At 51.6% G+C, this 18297-nt stretch overlaps 1 protein-coding gene across 10 annotated transcripts in view; it reads left to right on the forward strand.

Annotated features, from left to right (window-relative positions):
* Nucleotides 1-681: 681 nt before the first annotated feature.
* The window catches only part of KDM6B (lysine demethylase 6B), a 90055-nt gene continuing 72439 nt past the window's right edge, over nt 682-18297 (forward strand). For 7 of the 10 annotated variants that reach the window (XM_061591147.1, XM_061591164.1, XM_061591167.1 and 4 more), the window contains exons 1-2: nt 683-944; nt 16920-17009. The gene's annotated coding sequence lies outside the window, so the exon portion shown is untranslated. Of the gene's footprint in view, nt 945-16919; nt 17010-18297 lie in introns of all 10 variants that reach the window. The other 3 variants (XM_061591161.1, XM_061591163.1, XM_061591168.1) reach the window with 2 other exon arrangements.

An 18297-nucleotide genomic window follows, 5' to 3' on the forward strand; every position in this document is an offset into this window, starting at 1 on the left:
GATCAAGGAGAGTCCCGGCCGGATCCTGGGTGGGAGGTTGCAGGAGGGGGGCAGGGGCGGCTAGAAGGGAGGGGGCGCAGGGGCCTGCCAGCCAGCCACGGACTGCAGTTTGTCAAAGGGGTGGGGTGGGGTTGTAGGCTAAAGGGGGGTGGGGGAGCACATAAGTCTGTGAGGGGGCTGCTTCTGGAAGGTGCAGCTTCTCCTTCCTCGCCTGGACTAAGGCAACCCAGGTGGGTCTAGATGACCCCCGGGTACTCCTCCTGTCCCAGTGCCAGGCAGAAAGGAGCTGCTGGACTTCTTTCTTTTTCGCGAGGCGCAGGCTGGAAAAGTTTTCCCTCTCTCTGTCGGCTTTCCCGCGGGACTCTCCAGGAGGCTCTCCTGCTGGGCGCCCTTTACTCCGCGCCCACCCGCGTGGATGGAGCAGTGCCCTGCTGGGTCTCGAAATGGGGCGGCGGGGAAGCGGTTGCTGGAGTCCGCCTGGGGGGGGGCAGAGACAGAGGGCCCCGGGCGCCCTTTGCTGGGGAACGAGGCCGGCACCGAGCGCGGGGGGGGGGTGCGGCGGCGGACGAGTTTGCTGCTGCTTGGCGGAGGGGGGGCAGGAGGGAGGAGGGACTCTTGGATCCTGCCCAGAGAGCCAAATTGACACGATGGGCAGGGAGAGAGGGAGGGAGGGGGCGGCCGGGCGGGCGCGGAGCGCGTGTTTGCGTTGGGAAATGGAACTGCGCAACCGGGGAGCGGACTTTTCCAGGCGCGCAGCCCCGAGGATGCCGGCCCGCCAGAGCCCGCGAGCTCCCTCCCTCTCGCCCCGCCGCCGAGGCCCCGGGTCGGGGGGGGGCGCTGCGGGAGGGGCGGATGCTCCTGGCGCCCGGTGGCCCAGCGGCTCGGCCAAGAGAAGGGGCGGAAGGGAGTCGGGGGCGCCAGGCTCCTCCCCCACCCCGCGGCAGGTAAGCGAGGAACTGTGGCCGCGGCGGGGGGGGGAATCTCTCTGCTCTTCGCTGCCTTCGCCGGCGCCTTCGCTGCCTCTGGGAGGGCGAAGCGCAAGTTCGCCAGGCGCGCTGCACTCGGGGAGACCCCTGCCCGGCCGGCCGCTCGCCCGAGGCAGGCAGGGGCGGACTCCGCGGTCCCCCTTTCCTCGGAAGCGAAGTGAGGCGAGGCGGGTGCACAGAGGACCAGAAGGGGGACGGTTCGGGGCCCGTTGCCGCCGGAGCGTGGCATGCCTTGCATAGAGGACCCCCCCCTGCAAACGGGGATCAAACTTGACTTTCCTGTTTTTACGTGTGGGGGGGTCGCCACCTGAATGAACTTATGTTTATTAACGAACAGCAACAGGGGCCGCCTGCACCCCAGCTTGGTAAGAAGGAATAAAACAGTGGGGAGGAGAGCCTGGCTGGGAGTCCAGAGTCTGTGAGTTCACATCCCCGCTCGTGTCTCCTGGGTAAAGCTAAAGATCACCCCACAGGGAGTGGCTCAGGGGTTACGTGCCCAGCCACCTGTGCAGCCCTGGGCAAGCTGCATAGTCCCGAGGAGCCCAGTTGCCCCCCAGCTGGCAGTTGCGGACAAGGCAGGGGCTGGCTTGTGCAGCTGTGGCAATGTGAGCAGGCCCTAGCCAGCTGGGGAGGACTAGTCTCAGAGGGAGGCAATGGGAAACCCCCTCTGAACACCACTTACCATGAAATGACTGTTGGTAGGGTCTCCATAAGTCGGGATCGACTTTAAGGCAGTCCATTAACATTTTTTAAAATGTGGACTAAACTATGGAGCTCCCGATTGTTGAGCCATGTGTGTGGTTTGAAACCACTGTTCTGGGGACCTCTGGGATGCCTTATATCCCCCCCCCCGCAATTTTCTTCCCCCTCCTTCCATTCCCAAGCCTGCAGTGGTCAAAAGTTAGCCACTTGGGGAGGGGAGCCTTCCTGTGTTTCCATAGCTGCCTCCTTGAAAGAGGGGGTCCTCTCTTAATCCACATTTACAGAATGGTCATCCCTTGAAATCACCCCATCTCTGCCCCCCCATCCCTGCTGAGAAATCCCACAGCCATCTCGCCCCACTGTGTCCCCACTGGCTGGATCTTTCCTGCAGTTTGCCCGCATTGTCGACCTCATGATTCATTGATTCTCTGTCACTTGACCATATATACCATCCCTGTTAACAGCCTGCTATCCCACACAGAACCATGTGGGGCAAGGGGGTGGACTAGCTATCCTCTTGGGGTTCCTCCAAGCTGATTTTGAGTCTGGCTTCCTCTCCCACTCCCGCTCCCACCATCCACTCCTACTTGTAAGGCTCTGGCACTCTTGGGAAGCTCTCATGATTGAGATGGAGGGCCTGGATGCCTGGGTTTTGTGTTCTAGTTAGGAAGGGTTTGTGTGTGTGTAGGTCTGGTTCTAGTGGGAGCTGAAATGAGATGGTGCCAGAAGATTCCCCTAGATCTCTGGGGAGGAAGTACAGGATAATACTGAAGGGGGTGGCTGAGATGGAGCTTAGAGGAGTGGGGTAGGGTTAGAGACTATAAAGTGGTATGGATGCCCAGATATTTAATATCAATTCAGCTGAAATGCTTAGCCAATCTGCATAGGCCTGAACGATTATAGTTGTAAAATGGGTCTTCACAGAATGGCGACTCCCCTATCCCTCCTGCGGTCTAGTGGCTGGAGACTTCTCCACTTTAGAGAGTGAGGTTTCAGGCTTTTCTCCCACCCCTAGCCCTTAACGAGAGTCTTGCGAGGTAGGTTAGTATCATTCCGATATTGCATTCTACAACTGAGAGGGGTGTGGTGTTGGAGGAGAGCTTTGCGCATACCATGGACTGCAAAAAAGAAAAATAATTGGGTGTTAGAACAAATTAAACCAGAACTGTCACTAGAAGCTAAAATGATGAAACTGAAGTTATCATACTTTGGACACATCATGAGAAGTCATGATTCACTAGAAAAGACAATAATGGTGGGGAAAACAGAAGGGGGTAGAAAAAGAGGAAGGCCAAACAAGAGATGAATTGATTCCATAAAGGAAGCCACAGACCTGAACTTACAAGATCTGAACAGGGTGGTTCATGACAGATGCTATTGGAGGTCACTGATTCATAGGGTCGCCATAAGTCATAGTCGACTTGGAGGCACATAACAACAACAACAACTGGGAGGGGACAATTTGCCCAAGCCCCACAGGGAGTTCAGGGCCCGAGGAAGAGCTGGCAGCTGTACTCTTGGGCCAGGCTCCTCCTGGAGCCTCCCCCGTGACTCAGTTTCCCCTTTTTAGCAGGGTGTAGGGGGCTTTGTCTCTGTCTTCATTCCCAAGTTCTTAAAATCCTGAGACAACCGGGAAACGACTAAGTAGCATTTGGCCCAGAAGAGCTTACTTCTTACTTGTTAAACATTTTTCAAAAGCCCCATTTTCCGGCATGGAAACTATTTTCTACTCCTGTTTACTGTTTTGAAATGTAAATGAAGAGTGTGTGTGTAATCTTCTAGTGTAGCTTCCCATTGGGCAGCTCAATTCCAGTGTGCAGCTGTTTTGTCCAATCATGGAGGGAGCATTTCTTAAAAAAAAGAAAAAAAGTTCTCCAATGTGATAACAGCCTGACTCTGTGGCTCTGGTTCTGGGGAACAGACTGTCTCATTAAAGAGGACCTGGGAAGCATCGGGGAAATCCTCGATCTGTGTGGGTGTGTGGGGGGCACATTCAGGCTCAAGGCCTTAAATTCAGCTAGAGTTGAGCCTCAGATGCTTCTTATTTTCAGCATTGGAGTTTGCTTTGTGACATAGAGCATGTGAGTCTTTGCAGACTCTGCTCAGACTGCTGAGTGATCACAATCTGCGTCTCTGAGACGAGGCGGTAGGGAGAGTGTGACTGCTAGACAGGTGTCAGCCATAGTTTTGGAAACGAAGGCTTAACTCATTTGGGGGGAAGCTTTTGAGCTTCACAGAACCATTCTTGAGATGGACAATCAGTTCTGTGCAACCCTGTAACTTGTTTGCAGGTTCTATGCCAACTTACTTTAGTACAGTTATGAGATACCATTTTGCTTGCAGCATGTTTTCTTTTCTCTGGGTCCAAAATGCTGTCCCAAATGCCCTGCTTAGGATCAAAGTGGGCTTGAAAAGGCTGTTGGCTCTCTTAAATAATTCCAGCATGGCTTGGCTAGGCCCTAGAAAAAGAGCAGGAAGAAAGAAGTGGCTCCTAAGCATTTGCAGAGTGCTTTCCCCTCAGTGCTGACTAATCGCAGCCAGCTCTGGGGCGGATGGGGTGACCAGGCTGGTTGCTCTTAAGTTTGCAAGGCAGGAGTTCTGCCTCTCCAAGGTTGAGCAGTTAACAGGATCAGGATAGAGCCTTGTCAAGGGTCTGTTGCTGGGAGTGCATCCTTGATCCCTCGACATGATTTCTTTTTCGGATTGAAGAGGTTACTTTCAGTTCTACTCATAAGAAATGCAAAACATTTTGATCGAAAACCATATCTTAACTGCAGGTGTTGCAAAAAATATGTGCTTTGTTTGGCCTGAGAAGCTGAAATTAGCCGTGTTGCATTTGTAACCAGTTCCCACAAGAGGGCGATCAAAGATCACAGAACAAGAAGTGCGGCTCCAAGCACAGCCTCCGGTCCCTAGGCAAGAGATCAGGGGCAGCAAAACTTTAACCTGAGCCATGCAATGTATTGCTGGAACCAGTTTTTTCTCCTCCCAGGGTTGCAGCAAACTACTGCTGCTAATGATGATAATAATACATGCCCATAAGCAGAGTGCATTTCTAGTCTGAGATCTAGAACTTCCTTTTAGCACCAGGACACAGCCTTGAAGAATAGTAGCAAGTAGTAAAAGATGGATGCCCTTGAGCATGTGCAAAGGTGTTTTTCCTCTCACACTGCTAAGTCATCACAACCAGTCAACACAAATGCAGCATTAGGGGAAGGTTCTTTAAGCAAGAACATGCCAACTCACCAAGGTTCTTTACTTGGTTGTGGTTCCCGCCCTTCTCCTGTGTGTGACATTCAATAGACGGTTTGTTTGTTTATGACCACAGTCATGTCCTGCTTTTCCTCTCAAGGCGGCATGCATGGCTCTCCCTCTCTGTTTTAACCTCATAACAGCCCTGCAAGGTAGGCAGTGACTGGCCGTCAAGGTCACCCAGTGAGCTTGCTGTGTCTGAGGGTGCATTTGAACCCTGATCTCCCAGGTCCTAGTCCAACACGCTAACCACTGCACCACTCTCTCTCTCCCCCCTCCTGGTGGATTCCTCTCCACATACTTAAGGCAGCTTTCGCCAACTTGGGGCTGAGGGGGATTGTAGCCCAAAATACCTGGAGAGCAGCAGGTTGGCAAGGGCTGACTGAGGGGATAATTGGGGAGGACGCAGTTTGGAAAGACATCTCGGGGGGGGCTGTGATAGGATGCTCTAGGCCAGTTTCCTGCTCCATCTTCAAAGGGCCTTTTAAACTGCATGGCACTATTTTGCCGCTGCGAGGTGATGCCAGGGTGTTTGGGCAAACGCTTGATCTGGATCCCTCTTTCCTCAGGGGTGGTGATTGTAATTCAGCGACTAATTATAGTTTTCAGCCAATTTAGCTGGTCCCCCAACTCCTCTCAGTTCCAGCCCCCCTATGCTGCCGTAAGGAACCTCAAGGCGGAGGCATTGTATTTAATGAGCAGGTGTTGAGAACATGTTTGGCAAACGCCCCAGTCTCAAATCTCATCTCTTAGGGACTAGGATCTTGTTAATGCGTCTGTGAATTTTGGTCCCCTGGCATTGTGGTTTCTAGAGAAGCAGATGTAGAAGCAATAAACGAGTTGCGGGAGGAGGAGAGAAGACATATCACCTGTCTCCCCCACTGGTAAAGCTGATGTTTGGTTGGGTGAAGGCCCCTTCTCCGTGCCCCCATATTTCTTTCATTTAGCCCAGAGGAGAATACCCAAGCCCGGTTTTTGTGTGAGGGAAGGCTGTTCTCTGCCCTCCTCCACCTGCCTTTGCCTTGCAAATCTGGTCGGCTAAGTGGGGGCTGGGGAGAGTTAATCCTGGATTTGCACACAAGGAGGGGAGGCTTTGTGTGACACAGTAGAGTCAACTGGGAGACAGGCAGAAATTCACCAGGGAGCACTTCCCCCATTGCTGACTCTCTTGGTGCTACTGGAAATCTGCATCTGTTGAAAACCTGCCTGTTGAAGGCAGAAAATAAGCATACCCCAGGTATCCTTATATTAAGCATCCTCCCCCAACCTGGCATCCTCCAGATTTTTGGGGCTACAGCTTCCTGGGGCTGATGGGAGTCCTGGTCCAAAACTCCCGGATTCTAGGCGGAGGAGGCCTGCCCCTTCCCTCCTTGGCCCTCTGCAGAGGAGGTGATGATGGCTGCCAGCTTGGGTGGCTTTAAAAACGGATTAAACATATTCAGTGAGGATAAGGCCATCAATGGTCTTCCCGGTCTCTATGGATGGAGGTGAGAGTTGGACAGTGAAAAAGGCTGATAAGAGAAAAATCAACTCATTTGAAATGTGGTGTTGGAGGAGAGCTTTGTGAATACCATGGACTGCAAAAAAAGCAAATAATTGGGTGTTAGAACAGATTAAACCAGAACTGTCACTAGAAGCTAAAATGATGAAACTGAGGTTATCATACTTTGGACACAGCATGAGAAGACACGATTCACTAGAAAAGACAATAATGCTGAGAAAAACAGCAGGGAGTAGAAAAAGAGGAAGGCCAAACAAGAGATGGATTGATTCCATAAAGGAAGCCACAGACCTGAACTAACAAGATCTGTGCAGGGTGGTTCATGACAGATGCTCTTGGAGGTCACTGATTCATAGGGTCGCCATAAGTCATAATCGAGTTGAAGGCACATAGCAACAACAACAAGGCTATCAATGGCTACTAATGGCTGTGTTCTGCCTCTGACTACCACTTGCTGGAAGCCGCAGGAGGGGGGAGCACTCTTGGGCTCAGGTCCTGCTTGGGGGCTTCCCACAAAGGGCACCTTCTTGGCCACTGTGAGAACCGGGTGCCGGACTAGATGGGCCACCTTTGGTCTGATCCAGCAGGCTCGTCTTACATTCTTAACACTCAGCTCAATTCATCTAACCACTGGGTAGCATAACCCTGTGAATCCTCCTCGCCTTCCCCTCACCCCTTTGATGCTCTGGGGAAGCTGCTTAGGTCTTTAATGCTCCCTTCCCAGAGCAGAAAGTCCTTAGAGAGCAGGGAAACAGGCTTATTTGATTTGGCTTGTTATTTGAGTGGCTGGCCACCTGTCTGAGCCGTGGCCTGTTCCACTCCCTCTGGGGTGAGGCATGGAACCGGATCCCCGCTGGGGAGGGAGGGGCAGGCTGAGCTGCCACCTGCCCAAGGTTTTCCTGGGGGTTGTGGCCCAGCTGGCTTGGCGGGGCCCACCCCATGGTTTGAGGAGGGCAACATATGGATACAGGAAGCCAGCTCACTCCTGGCCAGACCGTTGATCCACCTTGCCCGTCTTCTCAACCCTGAATGGCTGTGGATCCCCAGGGCCTCAGACAGAGAGTGGCCGCTCGCTCACATCGTCTGCAGTCCAGTTATCTGGAGGAGACAGGATTCGAAACTGGGGCCTCCTCCAGGCAAGGTGTGTGCTCTGCCACTGAACTACAGATGCCCCTTGCAGCCAGACGGCAGCAGGGGTGGGACTTGCAATCTGGGCAATTAATATTTGGGGGTGTCCCTTTGATTTTCTTCCAGCACCGCTCCCCCATGTCTGCCCTAAACACAGTTTAGGAGTCTGGAATACATCCAGGTTTTTATTAGCACCCAAAGGACAGGGATGAGGGCCTTCTCCAGCCCCCCCTCCCCCCGAGGGAGGCACGGAGGGTGATGATAAGGGAGAGGGACTTTTCAGTTGTGGCTCGCCATCTATGGAATGCACTTCCCAGTGAGGTCCACCTGACGCCTCCATTCACATCTTTTTGGCGCCAAGTAAAACTTACATTTCCCCCCAGGCTTTTGATAGACTGAGATGATGTTTTGTTACTTAAGTGTGCTGCCCAGGCTTCCTCTGGCTGTGTGGGGGTTGTTGTTTTTGTATATTAAATATAATAAAAATATTTTTATTTTTAATGATGTTGTAAGGTACTTGGAGACCTTTGGGTAACAAACAACTAACATGTCTAATAAATAATAATAATTGTTAACGTCCATTAGAATAGCCCAGCCTTCCTCAAACTGCTGATGGCCTGCCGATGTTTTGAACTACAACTCCCACCAGCCCAGTGGCTGGGGTGCATGGGAATTATAATCCTAAACATCTACAGGGATCTGGGTTGGGAAAGTCTGCAATAGCCATTTTATATTGTGTGTGTGTGTCTAAGGCCACTTAACACATCCACAAACTCAGAAGCATGCGCCGCAAACCAGGAAGTTGAATGTTGCCTTAGGCCTTACTCAGTGGCTATACGAAGCCATCCTCAGTTCTCTAGTTGCAAAATGGCAATAGTAATACAGACCTGCCTTTCAGGACTGTTGTAGTAATTGCTGAGGCAATGTTTGTGGGAGCCCTTTCTCAGCACTTGAAGGTTGTTAGAGAAATTGTGAACCACTTCATCATTACCATTCAGCCAACATCTTGTGGTGAAAGGGAAGTGGGAAAAGTGGATTCTGCCACCCTTCGATCCTAGTTTAGGGTGTAAAGTGCAGATCAACAATTCTATATCATGTTTGCTCTTTTGGTTCAGGTTTACTTAACCCAGAGAGCCAGTGTGGTGTAGTGGTTAGAGCATTGGACTGCGACCTGGGAGACCAGGGTTTGAATCCCCACACAGGCATGAAGCTCCCTGGGTGACCTTGGGCCAGTCACGGCCTCTCAGACTCAGAGGGAGGCAATGGGAAACCCCCTCTGAATACCGCTTACCATGAAAACCCTATTCGTAGGGTGGCCATAAGTCGGGATCGACTTGAAGGCAGGCCTTTTTTTTTTACTTAATCCATGGTGTTCCCGATGAATGTCGAAGTTCTGTTCTTCAAAATGCTTTTTGAAAGAGTCTGGCTTGTCCATTTGCTCTCCACTGCCCTGATTGCGGCAGTGAGAATCACGAGCCAAAGTGAGCCATGCTAATGGACATTGAATTACCTTATGAAAGCCCCCAGGATTCCGTTTTCAGGAGGTGTTCATCAACTGCCAGGATGGTCAAATGTTTCAGGCTCTGTGCTTGGGTCATAGTCTCTCCTTGGTTCAGATCCAACTTCTGACATTCATTCTTCTAGGGGGAGGGCTGCACCTCAGTGGCAGAGCCCCTGCAGAAGGTCCCTAAGTTCAATCCCTGGTGTGCCCAGTTAGGGCTGGGAATGTCCTCTGTCTGAAACCCTGGAGTCCTCTGCCTGTCAGTGTAGGCATTACTGAGCTCAATGAACCCTAATAGTCTTCCTATGAGCCTGTGTGGTCATCTGCGCTGATCTCCCTCACACAGCACATAGTTAAACTATAGAGTTTGCTCCCAGGAGTTGAAATCCAAGGAGGGTTAGACGGATCATAGAATAATACAGTTGGAAGGGGTCTATAAGGCCATCAAGTCCACCCCCTGCTCAATGCAGGAATCCAAATCAAAGCATTCCCGACAGATGGCTGTCCAACTGCCTCTTGAATGCCTCCAGTGTCAGAGAGCCCACTACCTCCCTAGGTAATTGATTCCATTGTCATATGGCTCTGTTCTCCCTCCCCTGTTGGAAGCAGTGTGCCTCTGAATGCCAGTTGCTGGGAATCCCAAATGGACAGAGGGCTGCTGCTGCGCTCAGGTCCTGCCTGTGGGCTACCCACAGGGCCATCTGGCTGGCCTCTGTGAGAACAGGATGTTGGACTCTGGGCCTTTGGCCTGATTGGGCTGAAGCAGTTCTGTCTGCTCCAGAAAACAGGGTGTGAGGATTGGACTTTCTTATCCATTCCCCGCACAGCTTGCCATGGGATTTCACCCTCACAGTCTCCTCAGGAGCAGTGGCAGCTTGTGCTCCATGTCAGCAGGGCAGTGGCGTCTGCTTCAGGTTTTAGTCCGACTCTCAAGTTCGGACAGAAACCTTGAAAAGTTCTTGAAAGTTCGGACTAAAACCCAGAGTGGATTCCATTGCCCCAACTGACATGGAGCCACCAGCCCCCACTGCTCAAGAGGATTATAGACCTGACACTGAGGGGCATCTGTAAGATTTTCTATCCTGTTTGTGTATGAGAACCAAATGTAACTTGTTCCAGAATTGCATGTGCTCATTTGGTGTGAATCCACCATTGAGTGTGAGCGTGGGAGGTCTTTGTTGCACCCCTTCTTTTTGATGTGGGCGCAAGGAGGCCTTGCCTTCCTGCTCTCCTGGCTTCACAGGTGCAAAGCAGGAAGCCCCCCTCCCCCCCGGGGAAACGGAGGGGGTGGGTAGATGGGAAGAATTCGGCCCCAAACCTCTCCCCTTTCTCTCTTGTTTACTTTTGGGACAAAAAAGGGGTCTTTAAGACAGGCTGCAATTTCTGCAAGTGAGAATGAGCCACTCTCTTTTTAATCCAAGCATTTGGGGGGTGGGGTTGTGGCTACTCGGCGGCATGGGGAAAGCATTCTGCACATGCTTTGGGCTGTGATTCTTTGACACAGCATGCCCTACAGTGAGTTTTGTCTCTGCAAATTAGATTCCGGGGCTGTCTCCTGCCTCAAATTAATTCCCTTGCTTGGAGGGAGATGGGGAGTCCATGTCGGGTGTGGGGAACCTTTGGCCCTCTAGATGTTGCTGAACCCCAACATCCTTGGCCCATCATCCTTGGCCTTTCGCCATGCCCACTGAGGCTGATGGGAGTTGTAGTTCAGCAGCACTTGGAGGGCCGAAGGATCTCTGCTCTATGTAGAGGGGACCTTATTTGGAAGGCAAAGCCAACCATGTGTGACCCGCCATGGATGGTGAGGGTTGTGCATTGGAGTGGAGGCTCTCTCTCTCTGCCTCTCTTTTGGGGGTTGGTTTTTATTACTATTTCCTTGTTGCCTAAAAGGATGAAGATTCTTGTGACACCTTAAAAACAAACAGATTTATGCCAGCACAGACTTTCGTGGCCAAGAGTCCGCTTCATCAGATGCAAAAAATGATAGCCTCAACTGACACACACATTCATAGGGAATCTAAAGCAGGCAGCAGTCCACGAAATCTTCTGTCCCGACAAACCTGTCTGTCTTTGAAGGTGTTGTTGTTGCCCCTGGACCTCCGTGCCTGAGGCCTGCCTTCCAGTCCCAGCAGGCGCCTGATTAATCATTAACCCCGGAGCACCTTTGCCCTCCCCTAGGAAGGGTGCCCAGGTGACTCTCCTTCCCCCAACCCTTGCTCTCCATCTGGCTAATTCGCTCCCCTCCCTCCCTGATCCTGGGCCAGTGCCCTGCCTGGATGTGCATGGCGTTCACACACACACACACACCTTTCCCATTCCCATTCTGCACGTTTATAATTCCCGGAACAGGAAAGGTGGTATTGCGTAGCAGTTTGTGGATTCTCCGCAGCCCAAATGTTGTTGGGAGACCGCAAGGAAATGGAAGGAGGGTGTAGCTTTTGTGCTGCAATTGGTGCCACCACCACCCCGCCCAGGAACATGCAGCAGATCTGTCGCCCTGAAGCCTTTTGCGGTCTAGGGATCGGGGCTGGCAGTCACAGGGCCAAAGCGGCCCTCTAGCAATGAAGTCTGTAGGTTGGGAACCGTGTTAGACAAGGAGGACATGTTCTTGGCTGCAAGAAATGAAAAAATCTTTAAAATATTGGGTTGTCTCCAGCTAAGGTTTCCTCAGAGTAGACCCACTGAAATTAAAGGACCTAACTTAGGCCCCATCTGTGCTATCCATTTAAAGCAGTATCATACTACTTTCAACAGTCATGGCATCTCTCCCAAAGAATCCTGGGAAGTGTAGTTTGTTAAGGGTGCTGAGAGTTGTTAAGGAGGCCCCCCTTTCCCCTCACAGAGCTACAATTCCCAGAGTTCCCCCGGAGGAGGGGATGATTATTAATCCATCCTGGGAATTGCAGCTGTGTGAGGGGAATGGAGGGGGTGTCTCCTAATAACTCTCAGCACCCTTAAACAAACTACACTTCCCAGTATGCATTGGGGGGACACTAAAATGGCATCCTGCTGCTTTAAATGTGTGATGTAGATGTGGCCTTATTCATGCTGATACATTTCAGTGGGTTTGTGCTGAGTATGACTAACATTGGATGCAACCCATTATTATTTAGTGGGTAATGAACAGTGTGGCAACACCATCAGGGCACCCTGTGGCAATGAGTTCCACAGGTTAGCATTGCATTGTGCAAAGAAATGTCTCTTTCGTGTTGAGCAATGACCGGAACAGCTTGTTGGGTGGGTGTAGGACAAGACTGAGCTGGAACCAGTCAGCCTCTCTGGCGAGAGGCAGGTCCGCTGACAGCAGTGCGGCTGACACTGGAGCACCCAGTGTAGTCTAGTGGTTCTGTCTGTTGGATTTCCAGATTCCAGATTTGCTCACTGCAGCATTAGCAAGAGCCTGCTTTAGGTTTGCACATGTTGTGGTGTGATAGTTTGGGAGCCTAAAAAGAGGATTAGAGCTTTGGGCTGATGGCCTGAGGCTATTTTTCCAATGTGCATTAGCTGCTGCTGACGGTGTGTGTGTATGATGCCTTCCTTGCTGAGCAAGGATTCACATCCTTTCCCCAGCAGAGGAAGAGAGTGTTCCTTTGCCATTAGATCTAGTTTCCCCTGTTTTCGGGTGTGGGGGCAGAAAGCGCTAAGAGCATGATTCATGCCGGGGCTTTATCTGAGCCAAGGTTCAGCCCCAGAACTTAATTTCAATGCCAGCCTTGGAACATGTGCGGAGACAAAAGCCTCTGAGTGTGTGCAGAGGGTATCCCCTTGCCCTCCTCCCCTGTGAGCACATGGCTCCTAACCCTTGTACTGGGCCTGGGGAGCAGGCTTGAGCCCCAGCGCCTATTTCCATTTCCAGAAAGGAAGCGATGGTGCATGCATGCTCCTCCTCAGTCGCTCTCCCAGTCTGTCTGCGCATGCAAGCCAAGTCAGCTGCAGGGGGATGGGCGGAGTGCTTGCACACACATCGGCTGGGCCCAGAGATTGGGCAGGCGGCGGGGGAGAGACACACACAAGGCAGCTCAGCTGGGGTGCTTGCCTTGTTGCTATGGGAACAGTGGCAGGAATGTTTGCCCTCATCCCCAGCTGCCCTATTAACTTTTCAGGGATGCTGACATCACCGGCGTGGAGGCCAATCGCGGCTCGGCAGCGGCCTTGTTGCTCAGGCGATGGGAGGGGGAGCTTAGAATCAGGCTGCTAGGAGGCGCACGTGCACGCACACACATCCACAGGGCACGCCCGGATGCGCTCTTTCACACATGGAACACGCCTGCACACGCTATTCCGCATGGCCGGGGGTTGGGTGGGCCTTGAGCTGCGTGCATGGAAACATGCCAGAAGTGGTGCGCCGCGCATGGATTAGTATGTTAACTCCTCACACGCCAAGCTGGCCGTCCTACATGGGACTGTGCCTTCCCCCTCCACACACACCTTCAGAAGCTCTCGGGAACTTGCCAGGAAAGGTGCACGGAAACCACAGATTATGTCTGGAACCCACACCAGGGCAGACTCTTGCATGCATCTGATAGACCCAAATATCTGCAAGGCCGCCTCCTTCTCCACAGACCCTCCTGGGGTTTAAGGTTGGCGGGGGGGGGGGGGCTCTTGACAATTCTACTTGGAAGTGTGGAGGGTTGCTGCCCAGGAGGGGGCACATTCTCTGTGGCAGCCCCTAAGCTGTGGAACTCCCTCTCCACACAGGTGTGTCTGGCACCTTCACTGTATAGCTCTCATCATGTGCGGAAGACGTGCATGCACGTGCACGCACACACACGATCAAGCCTGTTCTTCTGATTGCAAAGCGGTGCACATGATTTTAATATTGTACCCTTTTATTGCTGTAACCTGACCTGAGACCTTATGGCGAAGGGCGAGTAAGGAATCCAAAAAAATAAAAATGAATAATCTAAAGCATGGTACAATACGCGCTGAGGCGTGTTCCACAGTGGAGGGAACACACAACCACACAGGTTACCCTGACACATAGAGCAGGAGGCTTGGCTGTGCCCCAGGCGCATAGCCTGGACCAGCTGTGTTACCTTTCCTGGTGGATCCAAATAGCACCAGAAAAATTAGCGGCGGGGGGGGGAGGAGACACAGAAGGATCAAAATTAATTCCTAAGTGGGCAAAATACTAGGTGGGGGGCAAGCTCCTTGTTTTGGGGGCTGCTTGCTCCCTCCTTGGCACTGCCCTGGATCCAAAAGACTGAATCTTTTTTTAACTCTGGGTCCAGAGTAAAGACTTCCCTTCCTCACATGGGGGGGGAATCATGCACAGCTGTAAACAAGCACCCCTTGGATGAGGAGGAACAGGAAGGATTCCACCCCCTGCATGATTGCAAGTAGAAAAAGGTGATTTGAAGAGAGAGATGGATTTAGGAGCAGAGCTGTGTCCAAATAGGATGTTTCATCTGTCCCTCAGGCATGCACACCTGCAGGTGGCTCCTGTTCTATGTCCCAGGAGGAGGGAGGGAGGGAGTGAGCGAGCGGGGCGGGGGGAGCATCTCTCGTTTCAGGTGGCCCATCTGTTTCCTCAGCGTCAAGGCAGCCTGCTCCCTCCGCCCCAGTTCCCTCTGTGGGAAAGGGTTGGCCTCCTGAATTATCAACCGTCTTCACTTGTGGTTATTTGTACTTGGCTTTAAGCCTCTCTTCACCCGTGTGGTGTGCCTGTGTGTTGCACACATCTGATTTTTCAGAATGAGGCATCTTGTAACTGTTACCTTCTACAATGGTATAGAGCAGGGTCTGGGTTCGAGTCCCTTTCCCACCTTGGGCAAACAAGTCTTCCCTGGATACAGAATACATTCATGTGAAAGAATAGATAAAAAATTATGAGTAGGCAGCTAATTCCTTCCAGGAGAGAGGGCTGCCCTGCACCACTAGCCAGCTATCTCTGGGCAAGTCCACCCCCCATCCCGCATTTTTTGCTGACTTTGCATTGAGACCCTGCCCCCAATGTTTTGCCCCCAAATATATGTGGAGAGAGTGCATAGCAAACATCTGGGCCTCCTTTTTGGTGTTGTTGGTTTTGCTTGTTGAGAGGGGGCTCAGTGCTTTCTCGTCTCCAAGGGCCTGTTTGCACAGACTCTCTCTGCCTGGCAAGAGTCTGCTTCTGTTTTCCATACTCCACTGCAACAGGGTAGCAGCTCCTTTGAGGAGTGGCTCCTAAACTTTATTTCCCACAGACCACTTGAAAATGGCTGATGATCTTGGTGGACCACGTAAGGATTTCTCTGCCTGTCATAGCAATTATAATGCGCCTGTGCTAAGCGCTGCATGATTTTTTTAAAAAAAATTGTATTGCTTCTTTGGTCCCTCATATTGAATTTTGCAGTATTGGCAGTGTGCATTCCGCAGAACCTAGACTGCAATACAATCTGAGAAATAAACAGAGGCAATAGAAAGACAATTAAAAATCACTATGAATGCTTAAGGCAGACAAGCTGCAGGGCGGCGGAATGAAGGGCAAGGGCCCCTGGGGGTCCCCAGTCCACCGTTTGGGAACCTTGGCCTTAGAGAGCGACGGTGTTGTGCCAAAGTTGTCTCGAGTGCTGTGTGGCCTACCACTCCATGGTGGTTTGTGTGTGTGTTAAGTTCGGGGCTGTGTGTGTGCCGGTTTTGTGTGTGTGCGACAGCTGATAGCTGGTTTGCAGAAGGAGAGGACAGGAAACAGCCTTTGCCAGACTTTTGAACTCTGTTTTTTCCACCCGTCTGCCCCAAGGTTTTGAGGCATACTTCCTCCTTCCTTCCCTCCCCACAAGCCCACCCCCAAAAGACAGTGGATATTTATTTATAGGGTGCTGCTCTCCTTCGTGGTTGAGGGCAGGTTTGTGGGGGGGGGGCTCAGTCGAACTTTAGCGTTGAAGCTCTACATTGAGAAGTGCCAGATACTAAAGGTGGCTCGGCAGGGGGAGAATCCACAGCTTGTGAGCTCTGGATTCCCCGACATCCTGCTGGTGACTGCTCAGTGTGGCCAAAAATGCACTTTGCACATGCTCAGGATAAGTCACATATACTGGAGTTCTCAACACAATGTCTGGGGCTGAGTCTTGGTTAGTCCTGGATGAAAACAGGCTTTTGGGATGGGATGGACGTGTGTGTGTGTGTCCTCCTGATCGGACCCCTTATAGTAAGGGAGGAGGGCGCACACACCTTGGAGAGGAAGTGGAGCATTCAAAAGTTGGGAGTGACGAACATTGAGAAAACACACACACACACACATGTATGTAAATGTGTGTGTGTATATATATATATATATATATATATATATATATATATATATATATATATATATATATATATATATATATATCTTAGTCAAAGGATCAGTCGAATTAGTCAAAGGATCAGTTTGAATATATATATTAGTCGTTCCTTCTGTATGCCACCAGTATTCCCATTTTATAGGTGTAGAAAACTGAGGCTGAAAGGGCCAGGCCTCCAATAGGTCTACTAGTGAGCTTACAGGCTGGTTTTGGATCTGCATCAAAGCCTTTCTTGATCTCTTCCAGAACTATCACCCACCTCTGTGGCACAAGTTTGCAGAGGCAAGAAATGGTGCATTTTGGGGTCTAAACACCCACTTGCTCTCTCTCTGTCCAAAGCTCAAGCTAATTACTGCTGGAGATGAAGGTCCAGTGGCTGGAAGAATGGAGGCAGGGAGTTCTGGCCCAGTTGTGAGTAGCTGGAAAAGTGAAATAAAGGAAGGCAAGTGTGGGCACCCCACAGTAACCTAAGCGGAGTAAAGCATTCTGGGAGTTATGTCAACCATCATAGCATGTTCTGTAAGCAAATATAGGCTGGTATGTTGGGCTTTGCACCAGTACTAACAACCCCTTTTGTTTTTCAGGGCAAGGGTGCTCTAAGCCCCCATTCTTCATCAGCCCCTTGACTGGTTGGAGCTAGCTGCTCACCCCTTGGCCCACTTCCCTCAAATACAGTGAGTGCATTTCTTATTGATGTAGCTCTACAGTCTTCTGTGATCCAAAGACTTGAGGGTGGGGGTATGTTCTTTCCTCCTTCACTGTGCCTTTTTTTTTTACTCCCATTTCACAGACTTGGAGGACTGAGCCCAGGGGAGGAAACCTTGTTAAAAAAAATCTGGTTGCTGAAAGATTCTGAGCAACGAGCAGTATCTCACACCTCTTCACAAAAGCAGTGAATTTTTCAGCACTTTTTTTGGGGGGGGGGTGATGGGAAGGGAGGCCCCAGGGCTTGGAAAACATGAAATTCCTGGTTTGAAGCTCATTCTGCTCCTGCAGGCGCTCCCATTGGCTGCCTGGGCAGCCTCCTGCTGCGATTGGCTGCTCCAACTGATCAGCCATTGCTAATGTGAGGGGGTCTGTGGGGCAGGAGGGAGGAGTGTCAGTCCACGGTAGCAGTAGCGCAGCTGTGGCAGGGCGGGGACCCACTGCCTCCCGTGAAGCACCTTGTGCAGACTCCTGTGCCCCTACTTGCACCCAGATTGCATGCATGCATGCATAGGAAGGAGGGAGGGGACTTCTTCCCTTCTGCTTTTAGGGGAGAAAACCAGAAGTTGGGGGCTCCTGGCATTTCCTTCTCCCCCCACCCCATTCCTGTGGGTGACAAGGTGTGGGATTGAGAAGGTGATTGAGTCAGTGGTCTTGATAGGAAAGAGGGGTCAGGGTCCCTAGATTTCTTTGCAGGGGTCTACTCTTCATGTAGGTGGTGGAGCAGGTAGGGGTTAAAGCCAGGACTCCTGGGTTCTCTGGGAGGGAGGGAGGACCGGACAAAGTTTGGGCGGAGGCAGTGGAGACTAGAGGGACGTAGGCATGAGTCACCAGGTGAAGCGTTGCTAGAGAGCCCAGCCCCACGGTCTCCCCCTCTACCTCTCCCCCCACCTTGCCTTGCCTTTGCAAGGAGCTTATATAACGTCTGCTGTTCGCTTGTCCTGGGTTGAACTCTGTTCTTCTACATCGGCAAAAGGAGACGCTGTGAGTGTGTGTGTGTGTGTGTGAATGAGCGAGCGAGGGGGTGTTATGGGGAGAAAGAGACAGCCGTTGGAAGCAGGAAATGTGGGTATGTGGGTCAAGATTCCACGGCTCTATTTTCGTTTCTTAACACCTCCCCCGTGCCAGGGTTGAAAAATCACCCGCAGGTTGCAAAGTCCATCATCCTGTAAGTGTGTGTAGTGGGCAGGAATTGGAAATGTGATTCTCCCCTCCCTCCTCACATATTGACTTCTACCAATTCTCTGCGTGCTCTCA

Source organism: Rhineura floridana, chromosome 11, assembly GCF_030035675.1.
Source record: "Rhineura floridana isolate rRhiFlo1 chromosome 11, rRhiFlo1.hap2, whole genome shotgun sequence".
Taxonomy (NCBI): domain Eukaryota; kingdom Metazoa; phylum Chordata; class Lepidosauria; order Squamata; family Rhineuridae; genus Rhineura; species Rhineura floridana.